Source organism: Trichomycterus rosablanca, chromosome 7 (genome assembly GCF_030014385.1).
Source record: "Trichomycterus rosablanca isolate fTriRos1 chromosome 7, fTriRos1.hap1, whole genome shotgun sequence".
Classification (NCBI taxonomy): domain Eukaryota; kingdom Metazoa; phylum Chordata; class Actinopteri; order Siluriformes; family Trichomycteridae; genus Trichomycterus; species Trichomycterus rosablanca.
The window spans coordinates 21976095-21988619 of record NC_085994.1 but is presented as its reverse complement, the minus strand read 5'-3'; positions in this window follow the sequence as shown (position 1 = coordinate 21988619).

Sequence of the window (12525 nt, the reverse complement as noted above, 5' to 3'; positions counted from 1 at the left end):
AAGATATACTTAAATATCTGCAGAAATGTGAGGGGTGTACTCACTTTTGTGATACACTGTATATATATATAGAATAGAATGCCTTTATTGTCATTGCACAGTGCACAACGAAATTTTTTGAGCATCTCCTTGACGGTACATGTATGTACACACAGACATATATATACACATGTATTTACAAAATAAACATATACACATCTAGATACAGAAATAAACGTGTGGTTTTAAGAACTTTCCAGAAAAGAAAAGAAGAAGAAGGTTATTGCACGGTCTCTATAAATTGCACATTATTTCCTAGGATGTAAAGTTTGATAGTTTAGTGTTTTTATGGCGGAGGGGTAAAAGCTTTTCAGGAGTCTGGAAGTACGGGCCTATATATAGTGTTTTAGCATATTTACACTTATAAAACAACTCATTCAAGAAAGCTCTTTTGCACAAATACGTTTGTTATTAAACAGTTGAACAAATCATCAACGATCGCAAGCCTGCCATGACGTGCATGGAAATCTTCAACTTTATGTGTATAATATAACCATCATCATGTTACCTCTCTGAGCAAAATATCATAAATGTCCAGAAAAATTTAAAACATTTCCAAATATGGCCAAACCGTAGTGTTGCTGTTTATGTCCTTATGGAGATGGGAGTCACCTCTGCTCTGATTGGTGGTCTTTGACTGGCTCATCCACACATAGACGTGCACACATACGCATAGTTATGAATCAGCCTGCAGTGTGTGTATCTGTCAATCACAGTCCAGAGCTCCGTGTATCTGCGTCATGGCTCTGTCGTGCCTTACCTTCCTCCGACACAGGTTTTATAATCACAGTTCTGGCCATTCTGCATCATGAGCATCCCCCTCTGATCTGGCCTAATGGTGACAATAAGGCTCTTCCGTGCTCCGAGCCTCCCCCACCGCTGATGTACCGCAGCATCACATGCTCTGACGGAAGCAGAGCTGACGTTTATTTCTTTATTTCTGAGTTCATGTTCCTTTTTTTCAGCTAATAGTAGAAAATTACTATTATTTACCCAAAGAAAATTAAAGCAATCCAGTTGTTTGCTTGACTATCCATTATTGCCTCTTTTGTATTTCTATAAATCTGCCATTAGTTTATTTATTCATTCATTTCAGCATCACTGTGGGTGCTCAGGTGGCACAGGCATTCAGGGTTCGAATCTCTAGCATGCCAGTCGGACGTCTACTTACTAACATGAATATCTACTGTATGTCTTGTGGAGATTTTACTGCATTGCTTCCAGTGACTGCAGAAACCGTAGTCACTGCAACCTTGACCAAGATAAAACAGTGGTAAAACATGAAAATGAATGAATGAATATTACTGTTAGGGTCACTCTGGGTCTGGTGCCACCCTGAAAGCATTGCATAGAATTACACAGGGCAGCACTGATGTGCACAATCACTCATTTCCAACTTTTGGAAGTCAGAGGTTACCACAGTAACTAGAAAAAGCCCATGTGGGCATGGTAAGAACGTGCTAAATTCCTTACAGATAGAAAATAGGATTGAACTCAGGTCTCAGAAACCTTCAGTGCAGCACCCACACTACCAGCTGCACTACTGTACCACCCCAGTATTTATGTATTTGTTTTTTTTTTTCTCCCGACTTTTTAGCCTGTTCAATTGCCTGATTGCATCATGCTTCCTCTCCACTAATGCTGACCTCCACTCTGATTTGAGGAGAACGAAGCTAACCCACGCCCCCTCCGACACAAAGGCAGCAGCCGTATGCATTTTGTCACCCACACTAGACGAGTGCATATATGCGAATCAGCCTTGTGTACGGAGACATACCCTGATCCAAACTCTTTCCCCGCCTCTGTGCAGGCGCCCTCAGTCAGCCAGCAGAGGTCGTAGTTGCATCAGTCGCGAGGAGTCCCTATCCGGCTTAATACCGCACCCCTAATGAACAACAGGCCAATCGTTGTTCATGTGGCTGCTCAGCCCAGCCGGATGGCAGAGCTGAGATTCGATACGATGTATTCGAGATCCCAGCTCTAGTGTGCTAGTGTGTGTTTTTACCGCTGCGCCACCTGAGCGGCGTCTTTATGTATATGTTTAAACACATACTAACAACCAAGTTTGGGCAGTAATGGAAGTTGCTTGATTAGGGTTGTTGTGGGGCCCAGTTCCATCTGGAAACACTGGATGCAAGTGTCAACAACTCCATATGTTCACTGCTGAGTCCTTTTATGATTCCAAGGCATTATACTTTTAGCTAATTACAAGCAAATAGAAATCAGTCAGCAGCAACACAAGCTAATTAATGCAGATAAATCCAATTGCTTTAATTAACTCATTTGTATTCTTATTTTGCTCAAGGTTGAAGTTGGTCTGGTGCCAACCTGAAATACCTAGCACATGGCAGAAAATGCACTCTGGACAGGAGTATCAATCCATCACTGGACATAAGACATTCACACAATCCATTACTCACATACTCATGGGAGCAATTCACAGCAGTCCACCAATCCACCATCTGCATGTTTTGAAATCAGATCTCCTGAACCAGTGTTTCTGTGGAGCATCTAGTCTACCTGCCACATTGCTGGCATGCTTCCATATTCCTGTTTGTGATTCAAAGTTGTGGCTGATTAGACACCACCCAGTAACACAGTGTCAGTATCAATGCTGTTTATGAGTTTAGCCATTAGCTTTACCAAGGCTCCCTACCTACAGTCAATTGCAAGCCAGATGGGAAGCAGTCAACAGCAGCAGCATCAGTTAGTGCAAAGAAATCCTGTTGGATTGATTGACTCCTTTTAATACATTTCTAAATAATTATAATTATTAATAAGTTAATAAGTTTATTTATTCAGGGCAGCACTGTGGCTCGGTGGGTAGCACTGTCGCCTTACAGCAAGAAGGTCCTGGTTTTGATCCCCAGGCGGGGAGGTCCGGGTCCTTTCTGAGCGGTGTTTCCCTGTGTGGGTTACCTCCGGGATCTCCGGTTTCCTCTCACCGTCCAAAAACATGCAGTTAGGTTAATTGGAGACACTGAATTTCCCTATAGGTGAATGGGTGTGTGTATGTGTGTCTGCCCTGCGATGGACTGCCGCCCCTTCCAGGGTGTTACTGTGTGCCTTGCGCCCATTGAAAAACTGGGATAGGCTCCAGCACCCCCCTGCGACCCTAACTGGATAAGCGGTTTAGAAAGTGAGTGAGTTTATTTATTCATTCACTCATTCATTTAGCTTCATCCTGCTCTAGGTTAAGTGACATCTGGACACACTAGATAGGAATACACCCTCATCATGATCTCTACTCATTAAACCCCACACCCCCTCACACCCTGGGGTAATATATACATCTGCATACTCATTTATGTTCACAACATGAAAGCATGACTTCCAAGAGCAGTGCTTTTAGAACAACAAAGATGAATCTTCCATCCTTGAACTGCATCCATCATCTTTCCTTTGTTGTGATTTGCTATGAAACATTTACATTCTGCTAAGACAGTCTGTCTGGGATTGTCATAAACCTATAAAAATCAATTTTATGTCCACTTTCCCAGCAGGCTTTGTGTTTTCCACACCATTACCAATAACCCATCAAGACATCGCCAGACCAGCGATGAGAAGGAAAGAGTGTGGCATGAAGATGCTTCATTTGCAGCTGCTGTGTGTATTTGTGTGTGTGAGAGAGAGGCTATAACAATTTGTCCTCTCCATTATAACACATGGCCTTCTGGTCGGATTCACAATTGCATCGTTAAACTGTAATAAGCAGTAATTACAGAGAAAATGCCCAAAAGGACCGAATCTAGCAGTGATATCGTTCAGAAGTCAGCAAACGCTAATCGAGCTCGGTAAGTAAACTATGCAGATCTGGCGCTCTCATTTGCACTTAATTGTCTGGAGTTGTCGCATCCCAGTCTGTCATTCTAGCCTGTCACGCACCCCACCAGACTATAGTTCACCTCATTCCTAGATCAGCTGCTCATCAATAATGCCCTTATTCACCCAGAATGCACCTCATGTCCTGATGTCATGGCACATCTATGCTTTGATGTCCGATGGAATGCCAGCCACTGGGCTCCAGACAGGCCAAATCAGTGACGCCTAATGCTTTGGTCTGGATTCTTTGTTCTCAGTTAAGGCTTAACATTGCTTTTGTTGACACGAGTGGCATGTGTGTGGTGAGGCGGTGTATGCATGAATCAGACTGGACTATAATAACAAAAGCGACTTTGTTAGCAACAACACATATTCTACTCATCAATAGAGCTTGTAGACAAAATATGTCTTTATGATTCACACCTAACAATCCCAACAGGAAACAACACAAGTTCCTCTTTATATCTGTTTCAGTGACTCAGAACAGATGGACCATAAGATATTATAACAGGTTGGTTCAATAACAGGACAGTGGTAGATCAGCAATTAAGGTACTGACTACAGTCAAAAGGTTGCCAGTTCTAGGCCCACCACTAATTAACACTGTTGGGTCTTTAATTAAGGCCCCTGAACTCCTAATTGCTCAAACTATATATACAAAATATAGTTTATATACACTGATCAGCCATAACATTAAAACCACCTCCTTGTTTCTACACTCTATGTCCATTTTATCAGCTCCACTTACCATATAGAATTTCTACAATTACTGACTGTAGTCCATCTGTTTCTTTGAATGCTTTGTTAGCCCCCTTTCATGCTGTTCTTTAATGGTCAGGACTCTCCCAGGACCACTGCAGAGTAGGTATTATTTAGGTGGTGGATCATTCTCAGCACTGCAGTGACAATGACATGGTGGTGGTGTGTTAGTGTGTGTTGTGCTGGTATGAGTGGATCAGACACAGCAGCGCTGCTGGAGTTTTTGAATACCGTGTCCACTCACTGTCCACTCTATTAGACACTCCTACCTAGTTGGTCCACCTTGTAGATGTTAAGTCAGAGACGATCGCTTATCTGTTGCTGCTGTTTGAGTTGGTCTTCTTCTAGACCTTCATCAGTAGTCACAGAACGCTGCCCATGGGGCATATTTTTGGTTGGTGGACTATTCTCAGTCCAGCAGGGACAGTGAGGTGTTTAAAAACTCTATCAGTGCTGCTGTGTCTGATCCACTCATACCAACACAACACATGGTAAGTGGAGCTGATAAAATGGACAGTGAGAGTAGAAACAAGGAGGTGGTCATAATGTTATGGCTGATCAGTGTATGTTAAAATATTTTTAAGAAGTACTACATTTAAAGATTCAGTTCTAATGCACTGTTTGACAGTAATCCCTTTAAGGTTAAAAAGTTCATGTACTGCAAGCTAATGGACACCACAAAATCCACACAAGCTTTTTTTCACTGAGACTCCTAACCCTAAAAGAGCTAAAATGGATTATGGTATTCCCTGTGGGAATTAAACATGGTGTGTTTCCTTAACAGATCTTAATGTAGCTTCAGGATATTGGTTTATTCATGTGATCCCCATCCAAGATCATTAATGTACCGCTTCCGTTCTGTCAGCATAATGTATCTGTTACACACACTGCACAAAACAAAATGCTTCTCCATCTGACACATCGAGCACTAAGTAGATTAGTTTGTATGCATTGTTTATCAGGAAATCGATACATAAAATTTTAAATCAATGCATCAACTGAACATGTATTTATGATGATTGAAAGACTTTACTTTGAATGTTAGATACAGTGCATTCAGAAAGTATTCAGACTTATTGATTTTTTGTGCACTGTTATGTGGATTTGATTTTAAATGGATATAATATTTTAATTCTCATGTTTTACCACCATTTTATCCTGGTCAGGTCATCTGTTTCAGACACATTGTTGTGGCACTTCAAATTGTAATCAAGACTAATCCTGTTGGCTTTACTTTCTACATATCCTTCATATGTAGCCGTTTAAACTGATACTGTACATAGTTTGGTCAGACACATATTTGGATGCTTAGGTATCAAGTATACACCGATCAGCCATAACATTAAAACCCACCTCCTTGTTTCTACACTCACTGTCCATTTGATCAGCTCCACTTACCATATAGAAGCACTTTGTAGTTCTACAATTACTAACTGTAGTCCATCTGTTCTCTACATACCTTTTTAACCTGCTTTTACCCTGTTCTTCAATGGTCAGGACCCCCACATGGTAGGTATTATTTAGGTGATGCATCATTCTCACTGCAGTGACAATGACATGGTGGTGGTGTGTTAGTGTTGTGCTGGTATGAGTGGAAGTTTTTAAACATCGTGTCCACTCACTGTCCACTCTATTAGACACTCCTACCTAGTGGGTCCACCTTGTAGATGTAAAGTCAGAGACGATCGCTCATCTATTGCATCTTCTAGACCTTCATCAGTGGTCACAGGACGCTGCCCACAGGGCACTGTTGGCTGGATGTTTTTGGTTGGTGGACTTTTCTCAGTCCAGCAGTGACAGTGAGGTGTTTAAAAACTCCATCAGTGCTGCTGTGTCTCATCCACATATACCAGCACAACACACACTAACACACCACCACCATGTCATCGTCACTGCAGTGCTGAGAATGATCCACCACCCAAATAATACCTTCTCTGTAGTGGTCCTGTGGGGGTCCTGACCATTGAAGAACAGCATGAAATGGAGCTAAAGAAGTATGTAGAGATACAGATGGACTACAGTCAGTAATTGTAGAACTACAAAGTGCTTCTATATGGTAAGTGGAGCTGATAAAATGGACAGTGAGTTTAGAAACAAGAAAGTGGTTTTAATGTTATGGCTGATCAGTGTACACAACAATAACTAAAGCTTTAAATGTTTCCAGAACCACAGATGCCTCAGTCATTTTGAAATTGATGAAGCTTGGTCCAAATTTGAGTCCTCCTTAAATTGGCTGTATGGCCAAATTAGGCATCTGGGCATAAGGAGCCCAGGAAGGTATAAAATGCCTGATGGTCACTCCAAAAGTCATGTAAACAGATGGGAGAGCCTGTTAGATTAACTCTGCAGCCTTCTATAATTTAGTGCTAAATCAGAAGCAAGACGGAAGCAACTGTTGAGTAAGAGGCGTGTAAATTACAGCATGTAAAGGACACTGGCGACATAATGAGACACATTCTCGTGTCTGAGGATGTGGAAAGTTGAACTCTTTGGGCCGAACAGGCACTGCACATCACCTGGACAATATGAGGGATCTTCCAAAAAGTTTCCACACGTTATATTTTCATTGGAAACGGTGAGGGCGGGAGGAGTAGTAATTGGTCGTGTCTGAGAGACTGAGAGAGAGAGATTATAGTCTGGATTTAGCGCCATCTGATTTTCACCTTTTTGGACCGCTTAAAGAAGCTTTAAGGGTACGAAGATTTTCATGTGATGATGATGTGAAAGCAGTGGTGCATCAGTGGCTACACGCTAAACTAAAAACATATTTTGCTGATGGCATTAAAAAATTCAAGGTCAAAAACCAAACCAAATCAAAATAGTCCCCATTGTAGGATCCACATGGGATCCATAGGATTTTCTTATCCGCTTATTCAATTAGGGTCGCGGGGGGGTGCTGGAGCCTATCCCAGCTTTTCAATGGGCGCAAGGCACGAAGTAACACCCTGGACGGGACGCCAGTCCATCGCAGGGCAGACACACATGTACATACACACATTCACCTATAGGGCAATTCAGAGTTTCCAATAAACCTGACTGCATGTTTTTGGGCTGTGGGAGGAAACCGGAGCTCCCGGAGGAAACCCATGCAGACACGGGGAGAACATGCAAACTTTGCACAGAAAGGACCCAGATTGCCCTGCCTCACCTGGGGATCGAACCCAGGACCTTCTTGCTGTGAGGCGACTTGCTGTTAGACCAACAACTTTATTCTAGTAAGGGTCTGGCAGCACTCGGAAACACTGGTCGCAATTAGGAACACACCCTAGACAGTCAGGTAACCAATTGAAGGGAATTACCCGCTCACACATTCCCTCATTCTTTTACTTACTTGACGGACAGTTTACTGCAGCTAATTTATTTTCTGCATGTTTCTTGAGAGGTGGCAGGAAACTGGAGTATCTGGAAGAAAGCCCAGCAGACACAAGAAACATATTTTTGCATACAGTTCAAGCAATTGAGGGATAAAGGCAACACTGGCAACCTGGCTGTAGTGTGGCTTGAACCAGCAACTCTAACCATTGAGCAACCACTGACAATGTATTTGGAAAATAAACTAAAATAGATTAGATAAAATAGAACACGCTGTTCACCAGAGCTGAGTTCTCGAATACATCGTATCGAATCTCGGCTCTGCCTTGCCGGCTGAGGCTGAATGGCCACATGAACAACGATTGGCCTGTTGTTCAGATAGGGGCGGGATTAAGCCGGATGGGGACTCTCTCTCAGACTAGTGCGATTACGACCTCTGTTGGCTGGTTGGTGGCGCCTGCACGGAGATGGGGAAGGAGTGATTGATGCCGCTGACCCCGCTCTGACATTTTACGTGGCATAACACTTCGTGGCTGACTTGCTGTCGTTCCCAATCGCTTCCACTTTGTTATAATACCACTGACAGTCAACTGTAGAATATTTAGTAGTGAGGAAATTTCATGACTGGACTTGTTGCACAGGTGGCATCCTATCACGGTACCACGCTGGAATTCACCGAGCTCCTGAGAGCGATTTTTTCACAAAGAGCCCATTTTTTAAAATGTTTGTAGAAGCAGTCTGCATGCCTAGGTGCTTGGTTTTATACACCTGTGGCAATGGAAGTGATTGGAACACCTGAATTCAATGATTTGGATGGATGAGTGAATACTTTTGGCAATATAGTGTAGCTTAATAGATCGCTACACCACCCAAGCACTCCTAATATTAATTAATATAATACATGTTAGGGCTGGGCGGTATGAAATTGGATGCGCTAAAGTGGAAGAAATAGGGAGGGAAAAAAAAAAAGATTAGAACTGATACCTAAAAAATTATAAAATACTGCCCAGAATTCTGAAGAAATTCCAATTGATTAAATACTGCTTGTAGATCAGGGTTGTAACTCTAGGCTGATGGGCTGCATAATCCCACAGGAGAAGCTTGGAAATTAAAGGCGGATATACAAAGCTGGGAAATCTGAGGTGGGAAGTGATTTAATTTACTGGCAGTGAAGTACTGGAGACTTACGGGAGTGTAACGCTGGGTTATATTTTACGGGTTATACAAAATCACATTCAGACACACTGGTGCATTCCTGATAGTGTTGTCTTGCATCTGAAGCCAAGCTTTTATGCCCACCCTCTTCCTGTTTGGATGCATCCCCAGTGCATGTGTGGACTTCCTGATAAAAAAGAACACAGAGATCAGGAAAGTGACCACAGTGTTCCTCAATTAGAGACCTATATCTTCCCATAAAGTCACACACAATAACAACCAGCCACTGGCTAAATTAGGAAGCATATTTGGAATTCTCTAGATGTAGATTTGCCAGAGCTTGTCATGTGTCAACATAATTTTGTACTCGTTGTTTACATCTATCATTTTGTGGTTAATTAAATAAATGCCTCCAGCACAAGGTCCAATGTTTTATGATCCAATCGATGCCATACAATGTGATCAATATGTGCGTTCAGTCATGATTAGGATGTTTATAGAAATACACTTCATCAGCACAACCATGGACTGAGAGTAAGCATTGTTACAAATTATTACTAATTAACAGATTATTTTCTCTGTCAGTGTATGATGTTCCATACACATTTATTTGTCATTGTCAACAACACAATGTGAAAACATGACTGAGCATACACAGTACCTGAGAGTTTTTACCTAAAATATTGCTAATTACTCAAACTGAAGCCTATTATTAATTTAATAGATTTTCATGAACTGCTTTGTCCTGGTCATGGTTGCAGCTGGATTGGCACCAATCCATCACAGGGCTTTGGCCTTCTTCCATCCGAGCACCTTCTCTGACTGTCGTATCTGTGTAGACTCCTGGCCAGCCGATAGTGGTGAGCTACACTATATTGCCAAAAGTATTTGCTCGTCTGCCTTCACACGCATATGAACTTGAGTGACCTCCCATTCTTAATCCATAGGGTTTAATATGAGGTCGGCCCACCCTTTGCAGCTATAACAGCTTCAACTCTTCTGGGAAGGCTTTCCACAAGGTTTAGGAGTGTGTTCATGGGAATTTTTGACCAAAATTTTCTTCCAAAAGCCCATTTGTGAGGTCAGACACTGATGTTGGATGAAAAGGCCTGGCTCACAGTCTCCGCTCTTATTCATCCTAAAGGTGTTCTATTGGGTTAAGGTCAGGACTCTGTGCAGGCCAGTCAAGTTCGCTCATCCATGTCTTTATGGGCCTTGCTTTGTGCACTGGTGCGTAGTTATGTTGGGACAGGAAGGGACCATCCCCAAACTCTTCACATAAAGTTGGGAGCATTAAATTGTCCATTATCATTAAGAGTTCCTTTCACTGGAACTAAGGGGCCGTGCCTAACTCCTGAAAAACAACCCCACACCATAATCCCCCCCACCAAACTTTACACTTGGCACAATGCAGTCAGACAAGTACCGTTCTCCTGGCAACCACCAAACCCAGACTCGCTCATCGGATTGCCAGACGGAGAAGCGTGAGTTGTCACTCCAGAGAACACGTCTCCACTGCTCTAGAGTCCAGTGGCGGCGTGCTTTACACCACTGCATTCGACTCTTTGCATTGTGCTTGGTGATGTGAGGCTTGAATGTGGCTGCTCGGCCATGGAAACCCATTCCATGAAGCTCTCTACACTCTGTTCTTGAGCTAATCTGAAAGTCACATGTAGTTTGGAGGTCTGTAGCGATTGACTCTGCAGAAAGTTGCCGACCTGTGCGCACTATGTGCCTCAGCAGCCGCTGACCCCGCTCTGTCATTTTACGTAGCTGACTGCTTCGTGGCTGAGTTGCTGTCCCTCCCAATCGCTTCCACTTTGTTATAATACCACTGACAGTTGACTGTGAAATATTTAGTAGTGAGGACATTTCATGACTGGACTTGTTGCACAGGTGGCATCCTATCACGGTACCACGCTGGAATTCACTGAGCTCCTGAGAGCGACCCATTCTTTCACTAATGTTTGTAGAAGCAGTCTGCATGTCTAGGTGCTTGGTTTTATATACAGGTCCTTCTCAAAAAATTAGCATATTGTGATAAAGTTCATTATTTTCCATAATGTAATGATAAAAATTAAACTTTCATATATTTTAGATTCATTGCACACCAACTGAAATATTTCAGGTCTTTTATTGTTTTAATACTGATGATTTTGGCATACAGCTCATGAAAACCCAAAATTCCTATCTCAAAAAATTAGCATATTTCATCCGAACAATAAAAGAAAAGTGTTTTTAATACAAAAAAAGTCAACCTTCAAATAATTATGTTCAGTTATGCACTCAATACTTGGTCGGGAATCCTTTTGCAGAAATGACTGCTTCAATGCGGCGTGGCATGGAGGCAATCAGCCTGTGGCACTGCTGAGGTGTTATGGAGGCCCAGGATGCTTCGATAGCGGCCTTAAGCTCATCCAGAGTGTTGGGTCTTGTGTTTCTCAACTTTCTCTTCACAATATCCCACAGATTCTCTATGGGGTTCAGGTCAGGAGAGTTGGCAGGCCAATTGAGCACAGTAATACCATGGTCAGTAAACCATTCACCAGTGGTTTTGGCACTGTAAGCAGGTGCCAGGTCGTGCTGAAAAGTGAAATCTTCATCTCCATAAAGCTTTTCAGCAGATGGAAGCATGAAGTGCTCCAAAATCTGCATTGACCCTGCCCTTGATAAAACACAGTGGACCAACACCAGCAGCTGACATGGCACCCCAGACCATCACTGACTGTGGGTACTTGACACTGGACTTCAGGCATTTTGGCATTTCCTTCTCCCCAGTCTTCCTCCAGACTCTGGCACCTTGATTTCCGAAAACAGTACTTTGGACCACTGAGCAACAGTCCAGTGCTGCTTCTCTGTAGCCCAGGTCAGGCGCTTCTGCCGCTGTTTCTGGTTCAAAAGTGGCTTGACCTGGGGAATGCGGCACCTGTAGCCCATTTCCTGCACACGCCTGTGCACGGTGGCTCTGGATGTTTCTACTCCAGACTCAGTCCACTGCTTCCGCAGGTCCCCCAAGGTCTGGAATCGGCCCTTCTCCACAATCTTCCTCAGGGTCCGGTCACCTCTTCTCGTTGTGCAGCGTTTTCTGCCACACTTTTTCCTTCCCACAGACTTCCCACTGAGGTGCCTTGATACAGCACTCTGGGAACAGCCTATTCGTTCAGAAATTTCTTTCTGTGTCTTACCCTCTTGCTTGAGGGTGTCAATGATGGCCTTCTGGACAGCAGTCAGGTCGGCAGTCTTACCCATGATTGCAGTTTTGAGTAATGAACCACAGGCTGGGAGTTTTTAAAAGCCTCAGGAATCTTTTGCAGGTGTTTATAGAGTTAATTCGTTGATTCAGATGATTAGGTTAATTGCTCGTTTAGAGAACCTTTTCATGATATGCTAATTTTTTGAGATTTTTGGGTTTTCATGAGCTGTATGCCAAAATCATCA